A 21453-nucleotide genomic window follows, 5' to 3' on the forward strand; every position below is an offset into this window, starting at 1 on the left:
CAATGGGCCTCTAGAATTGTCTCTCTGCCCAGCAATTGGCTGCGGGACTGTCCCTTTGGACTGAGAAAGCCTCTGAGTTATTAAAAAATTCAAGCAGGGAGATATCTCAAGTGGCAGATACTGGCATGAGGGTATTTGGAAATTTTAAGGGAGATGATTGTAGTTGTGCTCCAATTTGGGGACCAATTATATACAAAATCAAGTTGATGGCCTATGCTTTTAACAGCAAGCATTCAATCAACGGTAACTGTTTGCCAAACAAACACTGTTCAGCCCTTCATATGAATTATTTTAATCTACACAAGAATTTATAAGTAGGTAGTATTATTGCCCCTATTCTATAGAAGTTAAAACTTAGAAAGGTGAAGTATCCTTTCCAGGGATACGCAGCTAGTAGATTCAAACTAGAACTTAACTCCAGAATTTTCCCTTTAAACCACAACATTCGCTTGCCTCCCTCTGATGCCCTGCTCTGATTCCTACCTCTTCAGTGTCTTTTTCTCTTCTAATTTGACTCCATTTCCTTTTTCATGTCTCTCCTGTTTGCCTCTTAGACATTCCCTCTGCTGTTGCAGTTCTGAGAGCCTTTCCAAAAAAGGATCTCCAATCTCCATCTCCACATCCTGAAAGTTAAACCTACCCAGGTCCAGCTTCAAAGACTGAGGTTGCTCTAGAGTGCCCTGGATTCCATGCCCTTTTTTCCCCTGCCAAGAATGGCATCCTTCCCAGCCTGCAGTCCATCTCTGGCTGCACCCCCCACCAACTTCAATCCCGCACTGAGAACTTCCAGCTCTGCTAGAAAAGAGGCAAGAGGCTCAGAGCCCCTGAAGCAGACCCTGCAGTGAGTGCACAGCACAAGGCTAACTTGTCAAATTCACAGGGAGAGGTCTTCATGTGTAAAAGAAGCAAACCTATACTCCGAAGAACAACTCCAGGATTATAAAACACTGAAAATACTCCAAATGCCAGAGTCTTTCTATTGTAGGCTGAGACTGTCCAAGACCTTAAGCATTCCCCACATTTGGCATTTGGAGAGTCAGCAGTTATCATTTCGTCTGAACAAATGACATTGAAAAGTTTAGCTTTAGAAGGGTGATCATATACTTTGAACCAAAAACTAGGAAGACAGTGTGGTGCGAGATTTCTTTTCTGATTTGTAAATGTACTTAAAGAAAAGGTCTCCTGACAACATAACATGTATATTACATTTCATTTTGCATTCAGCAATATTCCTAGATTAAAGAAAAATAGAATTACATGAAATTGGAATTGTACCCCACCCCCCACCAATTAGCCTGTCAAGGCAGACTTAGAGCTGATTGCTTTCTCCTAAAGTAGTATATCTCAACATGTGATTGCCTACTGGGCATGCTTTAAATATAGGTCCCTGGATTCTACTTCAGATTTGGTGGAGTGCAGAATTCTGTCATTTCTAAGCAATGCCTACTAAAGTTTGAAAACCACTGTCCTAATAAAATGCAAAAAAAAAAAAAAAAAGACAAATGAGCTCATGTGAAATGGAATGGAAGTTTCCAAATGTCTATAACTTCTCTCAAAAAATAGTCCATGCAACTGTTTGTAAGAGATTGCTGGTACATTTTAAACAGGGAAACAAAATGAGAACTCTAATTCCTCAAATCATGGAAAAATATTTATTCCAGGAAGGAGATGTTATGTCCTTGGTAAAGAAGTGAGAGGAGAGCTTCAAGACAGAGATGCTCAGTTTTTGCAGGTGTCTTCTCTGGCTGACGGCTGCAGGGACAGACTGAGGCTGGGGGAGGAGCTAACAAGCAGCCATAGTACTGAGCCTGGAGGCAGAGCTGCAGGAGTGCTGAAAGGGCACCTCAGTTTTGTTCAGGCGTCCATCCTCCTCCATGAAGCCTCATGCTTCAGTGGCTGTTCACTACACCCCGTCATCAGGGGATGATTCTTGCTTAATTTAAGCCAGTCACAGATCCCTTTCTCCTTTCCAGCTGTGGGCTTAGGCACATGACCAAACCTGACCAATGAGATAGGAAGGCAACTTCTGTTGAGGGGTTTCTGGAAGAGATGTCCTCCCTACAAAGGAAGAGATGTGGGAAGAGATCATGTACATTGTGCGGTCCAGCTATGATGCCTGAACTGCAGCAGCCATCTTGCTACCCATCTGAAGCCGAGCGTGAAATAGAACTAAGAGGCAGAACTGGGGCCTTGGGTCTTGGGGCCAACCTGTCCCTGGGCTTCTAATTTTGTGAGATAATAACTGTTGTTATTGTTTAGGACACTTTGAATTGGGTTCCTATCAAATTGCTCCAAAAGCATCCTAATTGCTAGAGGGAACTTTTTAAAACCTCCAACTCTGTGTCTAATAAATATGAAATCAAGCAGAGAAATTTTTATTGTTGCAAGAGCTGCCTCTAGAAATCCTTCTAAGGAAAGAACTGTTTTGTTGGAAAAAACATCCTGAGAATTGTTGGGGTAGAAAGTAGACCTTTAAAGACCTTGAGTATTAGCTGGAAAAGTGGTGTCAGATGGGGGACTGTTATGCGCAATAAAGGAAAAAGGAAACTTCTGGATACTCTGACAGAAACAAGAGAGAAAAGTCAACAAGAAAGTTTTGGGGGGTGTGATGTGACTCCTCTCTCTCTGCTAGGTGCACAAATACTGTGAGTGTCTCTTTTGAACACCAGTGAAGGGCTGAATTGTGCATTCAGTATTTGAATCAGCGTGGTTTACGCAGCTGCAAGAGCCTAGAAGCAGAAAGACCAGGAGAATTTACAGTAGACTCGAGGAGTGCTTTGGACTTCTCTGAACTTTGGAATCTGGGACTGGGAACAATCTTTTTCAGTGCTCAAATACTAAGAAGGCTGTCACCCTGTTTGAGGAGAAGGCCGAAAGCTTAACCAAGTCCTCTCCATATTGCAGATCATCAACAGAGGTGCAAAAATCCCAGTCAGTGTGAAGGAAACAAGAAAGTTAAACAACTTTATCCAATTTCCAGCGTTTGAAGAATGGAGTATCCCTGAGATATGGAGTAGCTGGAGCTACCTAACAGATACAGGGTTGTTCCTGCAGAACCATCAATGAATAATCTAGCAAGTCCGGAGAATGTGAGCCAAGCTGCCGGGCCAGTTGGAAGTGCACCATTGGCCTGGACCTTGCATCTGGGATGTAACAAGGGGTTTGCTGAGGTTCTCCAAATCTGCCCACCACTCCCATTTCTGCTATTTCGTGGGAAGAACAACGGAGCTGTTAGAAGAAACCCAAGAAGTATTTCTAGGGATGACAGAAGACCCCCAAAGGTCATAGGACCTACAGGTACTTTCAAATCTTTCTTACAACTGAAACCTGGGTCTTGGAAAATATGGGAGGCTTTGGGGAAGAAGCTCTGGCTACAGGGGTCAGGCTGGAGGATGGAATTCGTGATTCTTGGACTTGAGTACCTGAGTGAGGGCAAACATGGAAGACAAGCTAGCCCAGACACTTGCTGATCTGACCAAGAGGCCTGAGTATGGAGCAGAAAGGAAATGCACTCAGTCAAAACCACACAACGAGGCAGGATCCATACAGAATTCCTGGTTCCAGGCTACCTGTCTGAAATTCCAGCTGTTGCTGACTTGGGGTCCCTGTACTCATTTTCAACACTTGAAATGCATCACTTACTTACTTTAGACCAAAGCTGTTGAGGGATATGAAAGGCCTTTAATAGCTCTGGGCAGAACAGGCCTTCCTCATTCCTCTTCTGATTCCAGGCCCTGACTTCCTACAAGATAGCATCCCAAAGGGTACAGCAGATGTGCCCAGACACTTCCTGAATGACTCCCAGCCACTTTCAGCCAGCCACCATTGCTTCCCCGAGTGTCTGCGGTCTCTGATATGAGCTTACAAGCTCACCAGATGGGACCACGGTCAACCTTCAAAAAGTAATGGCAGGGGGCTTGCTTCCCCTCTGAGCTCTGCTCACCCATCTTTCCACCATTCCAGGATTTTCTCAAGTGTGCACACCAGCTTTGGTGGGACTTCAATAAGCATTTTAAATGTCATTAGTTGTATACTCTGATGCACGTTTAAAAAAATAAATTTTCCCAAAAAGGTAAAATATCAGAATTCCGTTTTAGGTTGAACCTATGGAAGGGAGGGCAAATATGTTCTACTCAATCCAATCCTGATTGATTAGCAGTGGTTGTCTGGAGCACTGTGCTGAGAAGGATTCTGAAGACGCATCGGGCTTGGCAAGAAAGAGTTCCATGATCAATCAGTGGATAAAAGCGTGGATGTGGGGAATGCGGTACAGGTGCCACACACTTGCTGCTTCTGGCCTGTGGCTTCCCTAGTGTCCGTGGCCACTCTCTGTATGCACACCCTGACCCCCAACTTATCAGCACGGTGGGGCGGAGGTGGCTACTGGAGCCAGCTCAGCGTCCTTGGCATCAAAATGTGGCACAGGAACTGCAACGTAGCAGATCTCCGTGTTTACGTACTGATCTGTCAGACTTCGTGCAGATCATCTCAACTGCCAGATTCCAGAAATGCTCATCCTAAACTGGGGTTCCTTTCAATCTCCCCACACAGGGAAACATTATAAGCAGCAGCATAATTCTTATAGCCCTTTGGGATAACAATTTAACAATGTCACAAGAACCACAGGGAAATGCTAACCCTTTGCCCCAGTGATACCATGCTTGCATTGCTATTCTAAGGAAACATTCAAGAATGGGGGATACGTGCATTCATGAATTTATTAAACTTGCTAAAGGTGTGAGGGACAGGCAGAGGGTCACTTTGCAGGGCACTCATGTTCCATCTTGTCAAAAACCTTTTACTTCCCCCACTCTTCCTCCCCCCTTTTCTCTCCTCCTCTCCAGATGGCCTCAGAGGCTCCAAATTCCTACCCCTCTATCATAAAGAGTAATTCAGCTCTCCATAACTCCTTCCCCAACACTCCACTCAATACCCACCCCGCCCCGTACTCTATTCAACACTCTCACTCCCCACTCCACAAAAGGCAGTAAAAAGTAGTTATTTTTAACATAGTCTTTTTCCCTTCCTCTCACATATACTATGAAATATTAAGCAGCTATTAGATAAAAGAGTGGGTTAGATCTACACATACTGACATGAAAAAAGATGTTGATGGCTTATCATCAAGTGAAAAAAAACTAATGTGACACCAGTTGCAGACAATATGTAAAGTGTGATGCCTATGTATCCATGAGGCCTGGCAGGCTACATGTCGAGCTGTTAGCAGGAGTTCCTTGTGGGGAGAACATTCATTCTTTGACTCCATACAACTGAGTTGTTTGAACTTTATTTTACAATGAAAATGTATTAGTTATGTAAGTAAGAAAAAAAAAGGTGTAGGATTCCAGAATAGGGAAAGCAGGCCAAGGATTGCCAAGGCCCTGCCTTCTTAGAGAAGCCAATTTTTATCCTTAGCTGGTTTGCTTGAGACCCAATGCTCATTCATCCCCAGCTGCCTCAAGATGCTAAGAAAGGGTGGGCCCTCCTGCTGGAGGCATTGCTTCGAGAGCCAGACTCCTTGCTCTTGCGTGACTGCGGCAGGACAACCCTTCTCTATCTGCTGTGTGGAGCAGCTTTCCAGACACTCGCCACAGGCAGTGCACAGGAGTAGTCGGGTCTGGAAGACTCCTTGTCAGGCTCTCCTTCCTCTAGTGAAAGCTGTGGCAGAAACCCTGAGGGTCACCAACACCACAAGTTCCTCTGATGAAGAGAAAGAGGTGAGGGGGTTCTGAAGGGCTGATATCCTTCCTCACCTTTCTCAGCAGGGTTAATCAGGCTTAGGCCAAAACCATCCAGTAATGCTGGAACTCCCAGCCGCAGTTCTACCTTGTTCACCCTCAATTTCTTCTCCTTGTGTCCACCACACCTCAACTCGTAGGAAACAAAGAGGATGAGTCAACAGGCTGTGGGTTTTAACCACTTTAATGGATCAGGGGAGGTAAGAGCCTTGAATGTCCTCCCAGGTCAGATGGGAGTTTCCCTCCTGGCAGAAGAAAACTCCTGGCACGTTAGTGCTGGTTGTTGGCAGGGGGCCTGAGCGCCTTACCGCATGGACCTCTCCATAGAGCTGCTGTGTATCCTCACGACATGGCAGCTGGCTTCCTCCAGAGCCAGTGATCCAAGAGTGATCAAGCTCCATCTCTCATGACTTAGTCTCAGACATCACACATCACTTCTGCCTCGTTCTTTTCACTAGAATTGAGTCAGCAAATCTAGCCCAGACTCAAAAGGGGGGGAATTATGCTCCACTTTTGGAGAAGTATCAAAGAGTTTGTGGGCATAGTTTAAAACCACCACAGTTATTCCCTGTCAGGTGTTGTACAGGTGCAAGAGGCATAGACATGAATCATACAAAATCCCGGCCCTCAAGAAACTTGAAGCTTAACAAAGGAAACTGATATGTGACACTAGATGGCATAAACTGTGGGAACACAGAAGAGGACCTTTTCTACTGAGGAAGGGGCACAGTGGGAGAGGAGTCTCTGAGAGAAGGTGGCCTCTGATGTAGGCCTTGGAGTGTGAGTAGAAACATGTTAAGAGAGATGAATTGATGCTCAACACCCATTCCAGCCTCCCTCAAGTGTGCCTTCCTGTACTGCAGAAGTTGATAAGATAAAACTACATTTCCCAGACTCCCTTGCAGACAACGCTCTGGGCAGGATTTAAGTTCTGCCAGTAAGATGCACAAAAGAAAGAGCTGGAGGGCAGAAGTCAGGCGTGGGCCAGGCTCTAATTCTTTCTGCTGTTTCTGCTGATAAGTCTGCCATGGAGGTGTTCGCTTTTTCTGCAGCACAGGCGGCAGTGGCCCCAGTGTTCATACACTGGCTCATGGCTGTCCAGAGAAAAAGTGGGACATCCTTTGGCTAGTGAGACTATGGCTGGTGTGGCATGGTTCTGGGGTGACAGCTGTGCAAATTGGCGAGTGGCTTCCTGAGAGCATAAAATGTGCAGGCCTTCCAGCATCTCTTCTAGATTTGGGGAAGGAGGACTCAGCACAAACCCTCCCACCTATGTCTATTCCTCCTCAAATCTTTTCTATCCTTAACTGAGTGAGTGCCACTCACCACTCTCACCCCCCTTTGCAAGCACTCAGAGGTAATCTTACTTTGGAAAGTACCAGAATCTTAAAGGCTTAGCTACAACTGAGAATAAAGCACTGTCATTTTAACTACCAGTTACTCCAAGTTAAAAGCCATAAAATGCCAACAAAAAAATTTAATCTTTCCATCTTCAGTCTTTTCCTGTCTCCCTCATTGAATCCATCCACACACCCGCAGGCAAAGCTGTCAGCCAAATGGTGTCACTGGATTCATTTAGGAGATAAATATGGGAACTTTAGAAAGTTTATAAATCCAGCACTTGTCAAGAATCCAGCTTTGCTTCACTGATGTTTGCCCATACTTTCTGGGCTGAGATGTGCATGTTAGGACAGAGCTGACCAACCAGCCCGGGGCTGCGGAGACACTAGCTCCTGGTGGGGTTTTTATTACCCTTGTCTTCAATAGCTAATGCATCAACATCACATGCCAGTGGGACTGTCGCTCTCCCAGCACCACACCCCCTACACACACACAAACCACCCCCGACACTCTTTGGAGACTGACATCTCCACACTCGTTTGATAAATATTTATAGCTTAAAAGATGACAGGCTGGAAAGCACACAACAGCCGTGGATCCCACCCACAGTGGGATTTGCCTGGTGTCAGCTTGGCTTGTAAACCTCTCTGAGTGTCGGGAAAAGCATCCCAGGCAGGAGGCTATAAACACACACTGGTTGGCTGAGCTCCTAATTGATGGAATCTTGAAACCGGAAACCTATTCCAGGTTTCCTGCCCAGCCCATGAGCCTTAGCTGTCTCTCCATGATGCACACCCTTGATGATGGAGGACAAGTTATGAGGATGCAATGGATCTGACTTTTGAACGATGACTCTTTTTTTGAACAGCAGTGAAAAAAACAGTATCCAGAGTCCCACACACACACACTCAAGCAGCTTCTAAACATTTTCTAGGTCCTGGACCCCTTTCAGAATATGATTAGAGCTCTGAGTATTCTCCCTAGAAAAATCCACACAGGCACAAACATACAACACTGCGCACTTAATAACTTCAGAGATGGAAAGATGAATTAGACCCAGGCTTTTGCCTTCCAGAAGCTAACACTCTTACAGAGAAGGTAAACAAATAAACATGCACATAAATAAAACTGAGAAAATGACCAGCACTCTAAAGGATTGTGGTACTGAAGTCTTTTGAGAGTTTACAGAGAGAGAGATCAAGAGTTGTAAGGTAAAGAACCAGGCAGAACACAAAGGAACGAGTCCTAAATGGACTTCATGTGTACTCCAGTAGTTCACTGAGGGCCTCTGCTCTTTGATATCCAAGTGAGGAGGCCACAGACTTCTGAATCCCATGGACAGGGGGTTTAACACCCTCTCCAGTGCTTCTGCGAATTCACTGTGGGGACCTTCGTCTCCTGGCCTTCTCAAAATTCTGGCTTTTTTACACATCATTTCTGTCCCCATATTGTCTTCCCCATCATAGAATTCAGTCACTCCTTTGGTTTCACAACAAAAAAATTCAATCATACCAAGGATTTATACACAGTTTACAAAATATGGGAGAGGGGGTCCTGGATAAAGGTCATGTTATACAGGACCTGGCCTTATGCCATCCACCGAGTCCTTCTGCCTTCTCTCCACACTTTTGTCTCTTTCCCACCTCTTTTTCAGGAGCAACTCATAAAGGTCCTGAGTATTAGTGTCAGCTGATACCTGGGCCTGGAGTGAGGATGCAGTGAGGGTTTGTGGGGGAGGGGGACTACCCTCTCTTAAGCACTTGTAAAAGCATCCTTCCAAAACACACACACAGTGCTTTCGCTAAGAGGGATTCGGCAGGCAATAAAAGTTTCTCCAACCCACTTATATTGGTTAGTTGAAGAGAACTAAATCCACTCTGGCTAAAATAAGCGAGAAATAATTTATGGCAGGATATTAAGTGTCTTACAGAGCTACTAGGAGGGATTTTAGAAAAGACTGTAGATTGAGCTTTTAGAAAATCTTCCCAAGGAAGATCCGGGCCACCAAGGAGTCTGCTCACTCTAGAACCAGGACTGCTTCTGACACAAGGCCACCCACAAAATGGATGACTCTGGCCTCCATGAGACTAGTGACAGAACACCAGGATGTCTGCTCATGCCACCAGAGAAAGCTCAATCAGTCTCTCAACTGCAATGCCAGCAGAAATAGCAGGAGCATCAGAAGTAGGGTCTCTGCCTGGCTTCCACCCAGATCTCCCACAAGTATATCTCATTGTTGGGCCTTAACTACCTCCAAATCGCTGATTGCATGGGAGTCTGGGAAATGTAGTTTTTAGCTTTCCAGGCTTTGCAGTACTGGACAGCCCACTAGAAGACAGATGGATGAAGGTGAGTGTCAATCTACTATGTATATACCACACCATATTATTTTGAATGGGGGGAGAGAGGAAGGAGATTGAGTGGAGAAAAGAGCTAACCTTTATTAGGCATCTATTATATACTAGGTGATTTATATCCATTACTTATTTAATGCCTACAACACACTATGCATAGGTATTAGCACCATGTTAAATGTATGGGAACTAAGGCTTACAGTGGATATGCTATTTGCCCAGTTCACATCAAGACAGATACCCCACTCCCACTCCCACTCCCAGGGCTCATATCAGCTAAGGAAAAGTAAATGGACCAGTTCATCCATTAGAAATTCCAAACGTTCTGCATGGTCTCCACTTTGACATCCTCTGTACACAAGCTCCTGCTATTTTGACTAACATTCACTACCACTGATCACCTCAGGAAACACCTGCTCTGCCAGCTTCTGCCTGAGACTGTCATCCAGGGTGATGTTCTGCGGGGCTGATACACCCACTGCCGCCCTTCTGGAAGCACGTAGGCTGCTTTTTAGATGCCTTCCTCTTGTAGGAGTCTTTCACTATTTCTTCCAACATTATCAACAATTCTGGAATATCCATTGTGCAACTGCTTTGTCAACCCAATCCCAACCTCAGCATCCAGGGAGTTGTCCTGATGACCTCATATTGTGCCCCATTCATTTTTCATGACAGCGTGCTCCACTTTTCCCATTCAAATGGAGGCTTTGGGTTCTGCAGTCTGCTTGTCTGTCAGTCACCAGCCACACCATACACTTAACTAATCTCAGAGTTCCTACTTCAGGGGCCCCACGCGCAGTGTCCCACAGCACTCATACTTGTCTTCCTCAGAGTGATGCATATATGGGCCTCCCACTGGCCTTTCACGCCTCAAAGGCCTTCCTCGCTACTCTTCTGTGCAGAGGGTGACTGAAACCAGTGTCTTCACAAACCTGTTGTGAAGACTTAGTGGGGTCGTCGTGAGCTGCCCTGACACGTTTGGACCTCAATAAATCCTAGTTGCTTAACCCTTCTTCCTGTGGTAGGCTGCTTCTGAAATGCTTTCTGGTGGTCGGGTCTCTGGGTATTGAGGCCCTGGTGTAATCTCCTCTGTGTGTGTTTGTGTGTGTTGTGTGTGTGCTTATTTGTGTGTGTTTGTGTATGTGTACGAGGTCTGACAACTACATTTGCAAACTCATCCTAGAAAAAGTGCTACATACCTCATTGCTGAATATCACTATGGTCACCTTCGAAGTTCTCCCCTTGGGAAGCTATGCACCGATGCCAGCACCTAGTCCAGCCTTCAAAGCAATTTTAGAACTCTTTTTCTGGAATGGCCATCAGAGCGGTTGTCGTATTACCCTCGATGTCCTGAATGTCATCAAAATATCTTCCTTTCAATATTTATTTTATCTTCTGTTAAAGAAAGAGGTCACTGGGGGCCAGATCAGGTGGTAGGGAGGGTGTTCCAATACAGTTACTTGTTTACTGGCTAAAAATTCCCTCACAGACAGTGCCGTGTGAGCTGGTGCATTGTTGGGATGCAAGAGCCATGAGTTGTTGGCGAAAAGTTCAGGTCATCTAACTTTTTCATGCAGCCTTTTCAGCACTTCCAAATAGTAAACTTGGTTAACTGCTTGTCCAGTTGGTACAAATTCATAATGAATAATCCCTCTGATATCAAAAAAGATTAGCAACATCGTTGCAACAAGTTCTCAAACTTAATTGTCAGACTTGTGTGTGTGTGTGTGTGTGTGTGTGTGTGTGTGTGTGTGTGTGTACAAAATCTCCCATGTCAACCAAGGTTGCCTGCCCTTTGAAATTCAAAACCATTGGCTTGAATCTCCTCTCAGCCGTTTCAAGGGACGAGATCCATTCCTCCACAAATTGGAATTGTGTCCCTTTCCTTAGAAGGCAAAGTTGCAACAAGTGGTCTTGGTTTTAAATATTTTCTTCTTCTCTGTTATATGTGTAAAGCTTTGAGAACTGTGCCAGGTCCACTGTAGTCACTTTGAGGACCAAGAGGCCAAAAGAGGGCTAGGAATTAACAGCCGTCCTTATTAAAGCAGGGGTTGGATCCTTCCTAAACTTTCCATAGAAGAAGTCTGCGATAATAGGAGCTGATATGTTCTAAGGTTTTCTGATATAAGAAACCCAACCCGACCTTAACTCTGCCTGTGAGTCTCTCACCTCTACCTCAGCTGTCAATTTTTTCTAAATAGGCCTTTTCTTGGGGTAGCAGGAAGGCAGCTTCCAGGGCTACGTGCTTCCTTGTTCACATCTAATGGAGCTGCGTAGCTGTATGCCTAGTCCTAAAACAATCCCAGCGGCCAAGGGAATGCCAAGGGGGTTGGGATTATGTTGATGACTTAGGCCCTGGAACCAAGAGCTGATTTGATCCTAGACTTAAACCACATTATTATTATACACAATGGGATGGCTACTGAACAGGCAAGCATAACATCCACTAGAAAACCCTTTATTAGGCTGGGTGTGGGTGTGGTGTGTGGTGTGTGTCAGTGTGGAGATGTGTGATGTGTTAATGTGTATGACCTGCTTTGTGTGTGTGTGTGTGTGTGTGTGTGTGTGTGTGTGTGTGTGTTAGTGCCTAGACTAATATCCTTTCCACTCGGGGCCTTTCACTCTGACCTCTGCTGCCACCACCTTGCTGGTCCCTAGGGAACACTGTGCATTTGAGCCTCTGGCTAATGGGTGTGCAAACTTCCTTTTCACCAAGGCACAGGTGATAGGTTGGAAATTTTAAAAACAACTTGACTAACAAAAAAGGAAAACAGAAAGTATATCAATTCAGAGACTGTAAGAAACTTACAGTTATTTCTGACAATGTACATCGCTGAACTAATCATTACCTCCTATTTTCCCCCAAGGTGCTATCTGCCTTTAAGCCTTCCCAGCTCCTGCCTGGCTTTAACTCACGGACACCACCTGATTCCCTGCTTCACAGAACAGTCTCCATGCAGCCAAGGCCAAAAATCCTGTCTGTGCTCACCATTTCACTTCGGGGCCTCCCGGCCCCTCCCCATCATGTTCCAGGAGACTCTTTTTGCCATTCCCAACCACGAGGCTCACGGTAAAACAGTTTCCTTATACTCTGTGTGGTAAGAGTCAGCACAATCTAAACACAAATAGAAAGGTGACCTCACACTCTCCATCAACGCACATCAGACCCCTACAAAGGACTAGACAGAAAAGGTCACCTTCTCCCCAAACTCTAGTCTAGTGCTGGTTCCAGCTGCCTGGCCTGCTGCCCAGCCCCTCCCTTCTCACTGCACACACACACACACACACACACACACACACACACACCCCTAACCAAGTGAAGCCACAATTCTGTGCAGCCCTCTGCTGCCCTCTGCTGAGCACTTGCTTAAACAGCCCTGGAGTTCGCCAGGAACTGGGGACCAGGGTTTCTCTTCCCCAACAATTTCAGAGTTCCCTTTCTGTTTGGTGGCCAGAGCACACCTCATCAATATTTTAATCCACCCATCGCTACTCAGGTGCTCAAACATAAATTAACTTTTTTTAAAGGTAGAAGGGATTTAAAACCTCAAGGTGAAGATTAAAAGGGCTTATTCATTCATTTATGAGTCAAATGTTTATTGCATGCCTACTGTTTGCTAGACATCATGTTGGTACAAAGGATACAAAAAGGAATAAAAAAGAAACTATCTCATGAAAGAATAATAAGCTGCTGGGATAGGCTCTAACAAGGGAAGCTGCTTGGGTGAGGAGGAAGCAACACTGGAGCAGAATAGGAGTCACACCGAGAACCAAATAAGGGATCTGCAGCTGAGTCTCCCGAGCAGAGACAAGATTATTGTGAAGGCTCAAAGGAAGATGACTGAGGTTGGCGGGAGCTAGAGCTGAGGTGGGGCAGTAGACAAAAAGTCTGGACTTTTCTCAGTGCAGTGGAAGCCATAGAAGGGTTAGGAAGTGGGTTTCAGAGATCAATGCCCACTGCCACACCTCTGCCTGCGCCCCAGCCTCTTTATGGCTGCTCTCCACCCACCTCTAAATGCGGATGCTCCTTGAGGCTAGGTCCTGGGCTCTCTTCTTCTTTTCTCCCTCCGTCATCTCAACCATTCACAATTCTAAATAATATTCATATGTGAGTGAGTGCTCCACCTGGACCTCTCCTTCTGGCTCCAGACCTATGCATCAAACTGCCTACTTGCTATCTGCTTTTGGATTTACTGACGTCTCAAAATATCTCAGCCCTGCCTTCTTGATATACGAGGTCTGACAATTATGTTCGCGAACTTGTTGCAATGATGTTGCTCACCTTTTTTGATATCAGAGGGATTATTCATCATGAATTTGTACCAAATGGACAGTTAACCAAGTTTAGTATTTGGAAGTGCTGAAAAGGCTGCATGAAAAAGTTAGACAAAAATGATCTGAACTTTTGCCAACAATTCGTGGCTCTTGAATCACGACAATGCACTTTTCAGCTCACACGGCACTGTCTGTGAGGGAGTTTTTAGCCAATAAACAAATAACTGTATTGGAAAACCCTCCCTACTCACCTGATCTGGCCCCTGATGACTTCTTTACCTAAAGATAAAGGAAATATTGAAAGGAAGATATTTTGATGACATTCAGGACATCAAGGGTAATACGACGACAGCTTTGATGGCCATTCCAGAAAAAGAGTTCCAAAATTGCTTTGAAGGGTAGACTAGGTACTGGCGTTGGTGTATAGCTTCCCAAGGGGAGTACTTTGAAGGTGGCCATAGTGATATTCAGCAATGAGATAAGCAGCACTTTTTCTAGGATGCGTTCACAAACTTAATTGTCAGACCTCATAATCCCCTTCACTCCTAATCCTATTTCTCCTCTAAAATGTATACATTTATAAGGTGGATAAACTTAAATGGTCCAGAAAGGTACAAAATGAAAAGGAGGTCCCTGGGAATCAGCATGAGTTCTTCCTGTTACCCTACACCCAAGTTATCAACAAATCTTGTTGATTTTACTTGCAGAATGTGTCCCAAATTTGTCCATTTCTACCCATGAGCATGGCCCACGCTGTAGCCTGCCCACCACCATCACTGGCTGGGAACTGCAACGACCTCCTAACTGGCTCCTTCACTGCAACTTTTGCTCTTCTCCTGCCCACTCTCCACAAAACAGCCAGAGTGACAGATTTTGTTACTCCAGTCTGGGAAACTGGAGCATGTCACTTCCCTACTTCAAATCCATTAACTGCTTCTCTTTGTGCTTAACACAAAACCAAGCTCTCCACAAAATCTGGGCTGTCTATCTTAGCGACCTCATCTCAAGTCCCTTTCTTCCATGTGTACTGTGCTCACCACACTGGTCTTTTGTTTGTTTGTTTGTTTGTTTGTTTCATTCCTTCAAACAACACCAAGCTGTTTTCTGCCTCCAACCTTTGGATATGTAGCTTCTTCTACCAGGAATGCTCCTGCCTTCATTTCCATGGAGCATGTTACTTCTCATTCTTCAAATGTCAGCCTAAATGTCCCCTATCAGCAAGAACTCTGTCGACTCCATCCAAAGCATGTCCACTTCTAGGTCTAGCCAATATCAAAACATATTTTGAAACTTCAATTAATAAAGTCACTTGATATAAAAGAAGAAATTAATGGAACCCAAGAAAAACCAGACTCTAATGCACAAGGGAATTTAGTATACTGTAAAGTTGTAAAGATGGTATTTCAAATCACTGGGGAAAAGAGATTAGTAAATAAATGGTGACGGCACAACTAACCAGTTATCTACTGAGGTAAGAACAAAACTGATTGCACCCACATCAATTCCAGGTAGATGAAATAGTTAGTGTAAAAAATAAATAAATATCTAGAAATGTGGGTTAATTTAGTACTAATCTAAGAAAGAGAAGGCCATTATATCTATATGTTTCTGAGATGGCTATAAAATCTAGGAGTCATAAAGGAAAAAGTTAATAAATTTGTCCAAGTAGCAATGTAATTTTGGTATGAAAAAGAAAGGACAAAAAACAAAAAACAAAATAACCCTACAACTTAAATCAAAAGACTAAGTTCCACAACAAGGAAAACATATTTAAAACATATTTCTTAAAGAGCTCTTTTCCTTAACGTAACTCGAATATAAATAAATATGAAAAAATTCAATAGAAAATTGTGCAAAGCATATTGATAGTTTATAGAAAAGCAAATTCAAAAGACAATGAACACAAAAAGATGTTCTACTTCATGTATAATTAAAGCAATGCAAATCAAAATAGTAAGAAAACTTTTTTTTCACTTGTCAAACTTGTACAAAGCTTCTCTGATGCTGGCTATGAAGGATATGAAGGAATTAATACTGTCATCCACTTTTTTTTTAATGTAGAAAAGCAATTTGTGCCATTATAAGTACTTACACAGTTAGTCATGGAGAGTAACAGGCCCACTGGTGAAATAGGTCACCCAAAATAAAGATGGTATCAAACCAGTGGTCAAGGACTAACTCTTAAAAAAAAAAAAAAAGGCAACTCTTATCCAGGATTCGTTTAATTTTAAAAACAATACAAGCTATCAATTCCCTCTTCTCAACTTAACTGAACAGTCTACCTGTGGTATAACTGTCAGATAAAATCATACATTTTTACAACTTGATGGTCCCAACTTCTTTTTAAAAACCGTGTGACAGAAAGGAAAGAAATAATATTAAAACAGGTCAAGAAGTACACTAATGAGCAAAAACATATGGGAAAGAGGAACATGCAGTTCTGACTTAACTGAAGACACTGAGAGAAGTCCTATCACCCAGTTTTGATTGGGAGAGGAGTCCAAGCTGATGCCGTCCTCCTGCAGGTTAATTTGATAAATAGAAAAATTTTAAAGGCACATATCCTTTCACAAGGGAAAGAATTTAGATACGGTTATACCTAAAAAAATTCAGCCACAGAAATCTTCTTGGCAGAATTGTTATAAAAGCAAAACCCCAAGTGTCCATTAGAAATAAATAAATTATCTGTCATCCACGTGACACGATACTCCACAGGGGTTAAAAAGGATAAAGCAGATCTAGATGGGTGATGAGGAAAGATTTTGAAGACATTTTAATTCTCTTAATAATAATTAAGATGATTAATTCTCAATTCTCTTATTTTCACATGTATGGTGCAGAGGGAAATGATCCCTTTTGTATAAATTATAACATTGACACGTGTGGGTACATGCATTTTCTTTTTCTGGAAGGAATCCCAGAAACTATGTCTTTTACCTTTGGAGAGAGAAAATTGGATGGGAAGGAAAGGAGCAAGATTCTCCTTTTTCATTTTGTATTTTTCTGGAATAAGGTTGAGAGACTTAACCAATTTTTACTTTGGATACATATTTATTCTTTTTTAACATTAAAAAAAAAACTTGGCACTCAACTGTTTGTGATGAAATGATGGTGTTTTAGCTCTAAACGCACCTTTCAATATATGCTCTGTGCTAAACCACAGAACTCCGTAAAGCATGTCTTCTTTAAAGTGAGCAAGATGTGATGCATTTCCAGTTGAAGGCACTGAGGGGACACTGCAGGAAGAAGAGACTTTGCTGCCATTCTCTGGGGTCAGTATGAGGACACTTGCTGGAGCCTTCCCCGGCCACGGCCCAGAACACTGTCCCTCTTAACCCTGCAGCCTCAGCCTGCCCATAATCTTTCCCCAGCTTTCTCACAAAAGCTGGAGCCCCTAAGTAGCCCACATGCTCTAAAGGTCTCCTGCCTAAGCCAGGGCCCCTGAACACCCGGGATGCCAGGTGCTGATGACCTGCATTCCAGAGGGTGGGCTATTCCTTGTCCAGTGATTCCAGACCAGTTCCGGCCTTCCCTAATGAGCCAACTTCTCTGCCATCCCATGGTTAAACCACACTGCTATGGACTGAATTGTATTCCCTCCCAAATTCATGGTAAGCCCTAACTCCCGATGGAATGGTATTTGGAGATGAGGCCTTTGGGAGGTAATTACATTTAGATGAGGTCATGAGGGTTGGGCCCTCATTATAGGATTAGTGCTTTATGAGAAGAGGTAGCAAAAACGTGCTTTCCTCTCCCTCCCCAGGTGAGCACAGAGCCAGAAGGTGGCAGCCTGCAAGCCAGGAGGAAAGCCCTCGCCAGGGAACCTAATCAGATGGCATCTTAGTCTTAGGCTTCCCAGCCTCCATGACTGTAAGAAATACGTAAATTCCTGTTGTTTAAACCACCCAGGCTACAGCAGCCCAAGCGGACAATTACACACACCTTCTCCTATGAAAGCTGAATCCCTCCCAAGTTTGTCCTTTGGGTGCACTCCCTCAGCCCTAGGGCACCAAATAGTGTCTTTACATATTATAGTTACTCGTGTATCAGAGTTAATAATGCTTTATGTTAAACTTCCTCTGTTTAACCTCCTGTGTGGTTTCCATCTCCTGATGGGACCCAAACTGATTTTCCAATATTTTCTATTTTAGCACTTATTTATTTCATAGCACTTATCCTAATTTGCTATTATTTTCTTTTATTTATTTACTTGTTGCTCATGTGCCTCCCTCTAGACTATATACTCCAGGATGACAAGGACTATGTCTCTCTTCTGTATCTTTTCACTCAGTACATAGTAGGTGCTCAGTAAAGCCTTATTGACTGAGTGGATTAAGAGTGTAGTGACTAAGAGTGTAGACTCTGAAGCCAACTCTGTGGTTTAAAATCCTGGCTCAGCCTCTTAACTGTGTGACCTTGTGAGCAGAGTACTTAACTGTGCCTCAGTTAACCCATCTGTAAAATGGGGATAATAGTTCCGACCTCATGCTGATAAATGTGAAGCATTTAGAAGAGTTCTTGACACATAGTAAGTGCTATATAAACTATGTTCCGTGAAGAAAGGTTAAGGGGAATGAAGACAGTCTGGAGATTGAATGATCATCTTCAAATATCTGAAAGACTATCATGTACAAAACCACAACAGAAATGGAAAATTATAGGCAAACCTACAACAGAAATGGAAAATTATAGGAAGTTGGCCTCGTTATAAAGCATTCAAAATGGTTTGAGCTGTCCTAGAATGATAAATCATTCCTGGTTTACCCGACACTGTCCAGATTTTAAAATTGAAATTCCCACCCTGGAAAACCAGATAGTGGGTCACTGTATATGTCCCCCAACAAGACTTCCTTCATGAAGCAGTGAATGCCCCTCTCTGACAGGTGTGAGCAGAAGCTGAAGAACCATGGTTCAGAGACGTCAGGGAAATTATTTCTGCATGAGGAAGGCACTGGGACAAGAAGAACTTTAACGCAGATTTTTTTTAAAAAGCGTATTTTCACAGAAGTATAGCATGCATGTGGAGATAGAAACACAAGGTTCAAATTCTGGTTCTGCAGCTTACTATAATTGCTGTGTGATCTTGAATAACCTAACTTTCTGCGCCTCAGTTCCCTGATCAATCAAATAGGAGTATCATTCCCAGCTTGTAAGGTTGTCTGGATTAGACCTGCACAGTGCCTGGCACATTGTAAGTATTCAAGAAATGAAAACTTTCTTTTCAGAAGTTCAAGTCTAGGCTTCTCTAATCCCAGGTTCTCTGAGCAGTGGTCCTCAAAGTGTGGGCCCTGGACCAGCAGTTTCAGCGTCACTTGTTAGAAATGCAAATTCTTCACCCGACCCCACACCTACTGAAACAGAAACTGGGGATGGGGCCCAGAAATCTGAGTTTCAACTAGCTCTCCAGTTGATGCTTGTTACACTAAAAAGTTTGAGAAGCACTGCTCCTAGGGACAGTGCTGTCTGAAACACAAAAATGGAAAATCTCTCTAAAACGTGTAAAGCTCTCCCTTTCATAAAATAAAATTGTTTTAAAATAAAAATAGTGCTAAAATATTGATCCCAATGCCTTTATTTATTTATTTTTAAACAATTGCCGGTGTAAACAGGCATCGTGGGCAGGAGTCATCTGCACTCTGGGGGGTAAATCTATCAGAATGACTTGGCCTTGACATACAGGAGGTCTGACAATTAAGTTCACAAACTTGTTGCAACGATGTTGCTAACCTTTTTTTTTTATGTCAGAGGGATTATTCACTATGAATTTGTATCAACTGGAGAAACAATTAACCAAGTTTACTGTTTGGAAGTGCTGAAAAGGCTACATGAAAAAGTTAGACAAAAATAACCTGAACTCTTCTCCAACAATTCATGGCTCTTGCATCTTCACAATGCACCAGCTCACACGGCACTGTGTGAGGGAGTTTTTAGCCAGTAAACAAATAACTGTATTGAAACACCCTCCCTACTCACCTAATCTGGCCCCCAATGACTTCTTCTTTATCCGAAGATACAGGAAATACTGAAAGGAAGACATTTTGATGACATTCAGGACATCAAGGGTAATATGACAACCGCTCTGATGGCCATTCCAGAAAAAGAGTTTCAAAATTGCTTTGAAGGGTGGACTAGGCACCGGCGTCATTGCATAGCTTCCCAAGGGGAGTACTTCAAGGGTGACCATGGTGATATTCAGCAATGAGGTATGTAGCACTTTTTCTAGGATGAGTTCACGAACTTAATAGTCAGATGTCCTACTCAGGCAAAAAAAGCACTGATAAATTGGCTAACTTTGGTTACACTGTGTAAGCCACTAATTTGACCAATCATAAACTACAGGTCAATTTGATTTTCCACACTCATAGATGGGGGTAAGTGGATAAAACAGTTGGGAAAGAATTTCTTAAACTGTTATAACAGACTTCATTAGGACAAAGTCACCTAGATGTGAGTAAAAGAATTCTCACTGGAGCGCACATTAATTTTTTCTCTGCACTAACAAGTCCCAGGACACAGTGACATGTTTATAACATACATAAAGATAGACAAAGAATCAGGTAAAAACATTTTTAAACAGTTCTAAACTCATTTTGTAAACACAGATCTTTTAATATATTATAAAACCGATAATTCAGTCAAAACAATCCATCTTTTCTTGAATTTGAAATGCTTCTCACAATTTTTGGGAAGGAATGTGAAGTGCAATCGTCACTCTTCAGGTTCTGAAAATATTTTCAAAATATTTCTTTAGACACTTAAACAGAGAGCTTCATCTACACAATGCAGTAACATGCCAATTCCATGCGTACATTTGCCTCTGGAAGCAACATCCTTTGCTATGCTTCCAACTGTGGTTTGTATAAAGCTTTCCAAAATCTATTTATGCATTGAGCACCTTCTAGGCTCCTTACCCTGAGACAGGGGAGTATTCAAAAAGTAATCTGACTTTCAGGAAGGTCAGCATCAGAGGGGTGAAAATATCACATTCAAAAAATATATCTTAAATGTACTGTGTCATATATGCTGTCCTTCCAAACTGAATGTAGTTCAATGCCAAGATATTTTTTGAGACAATAAGAAAAACAGGAAGGAGAGAGATCCTTGAAGGATGTTAACAAGGAAGGTTTCCTGGTGGAGATCGGACACATGGTGGATGTCAAAGAATTGGTAACTTTTAATGCTATGGTGTGTTCACTTGTCATTGAACTTTAAAGAGTGTTACTTTTGTCATCAAAATTTTGCTCGATATCCTTTCTGCATGAAACACTCTTTCCACATTCTGCCTATTCAAATTCTACCCATCTTCCAAGGCACATATACTAAAATTGGAACGATATAGAGATTAGCATGCTCCCTGAGCAAATTCGTGAAGCCATCCATATTTTCAATTGGGGGATCACTGCACAAATTATATAAATGTCTAACCACTATGCTGTACACCTGAAACTAATGTAAAATTACATTGAATGCGAGCTGTAACTGAAAAAAACAATTAGTTAAAAAAATTTTTTAAATGCATCTGTAAAGACTTATACTATTTGATAGGCTCTATTAGGGCTGAATTATGTTCTCCCAAAATTCATATGTTGTAGTCCTAAACCCCAATACCTCAAAATGTGGCTGCATTTGGAGGTAGGATCTTAAGAGGTAATTAAGTTAAAACGAGGTCATAGGGTGGGTCCTAACCCAATATGACTGGTATCGTTATAAGAAGGGGAAATTAGGACGAAGACACACACAGAGGG

At 43.0% G+C, this 21453-nt stretch overlaps 1 pseudogene; it reads left to right on the forward strand.

Moving 5' to 3' along the window:
* Nucleotides 1-21002: 21002 nt before the first annotated feature.
* On the forward strand, nucleotides 21003-21094 carry LOC148755867 (U6 spliceosomal RNA; annotated as a pseudogene).
* Nucleotides 21095-21453: the final 359 nt, after the last annotated feature.

Source organism: Rhinolophus sinicus, chromosome 14, assembly GCF_057876585.1.
Source record: "Rhinolophus sinicus isolate RSI-liver-muscle chromosome 14, RSI-T2T, whole genome shotgun sequence".
NCBI lineage: Eukaryota > Metazoa > Chordata > Mammalia > Chiroptera > Rhinolophidae > Rhinolophus > Rhinolophus sinicus.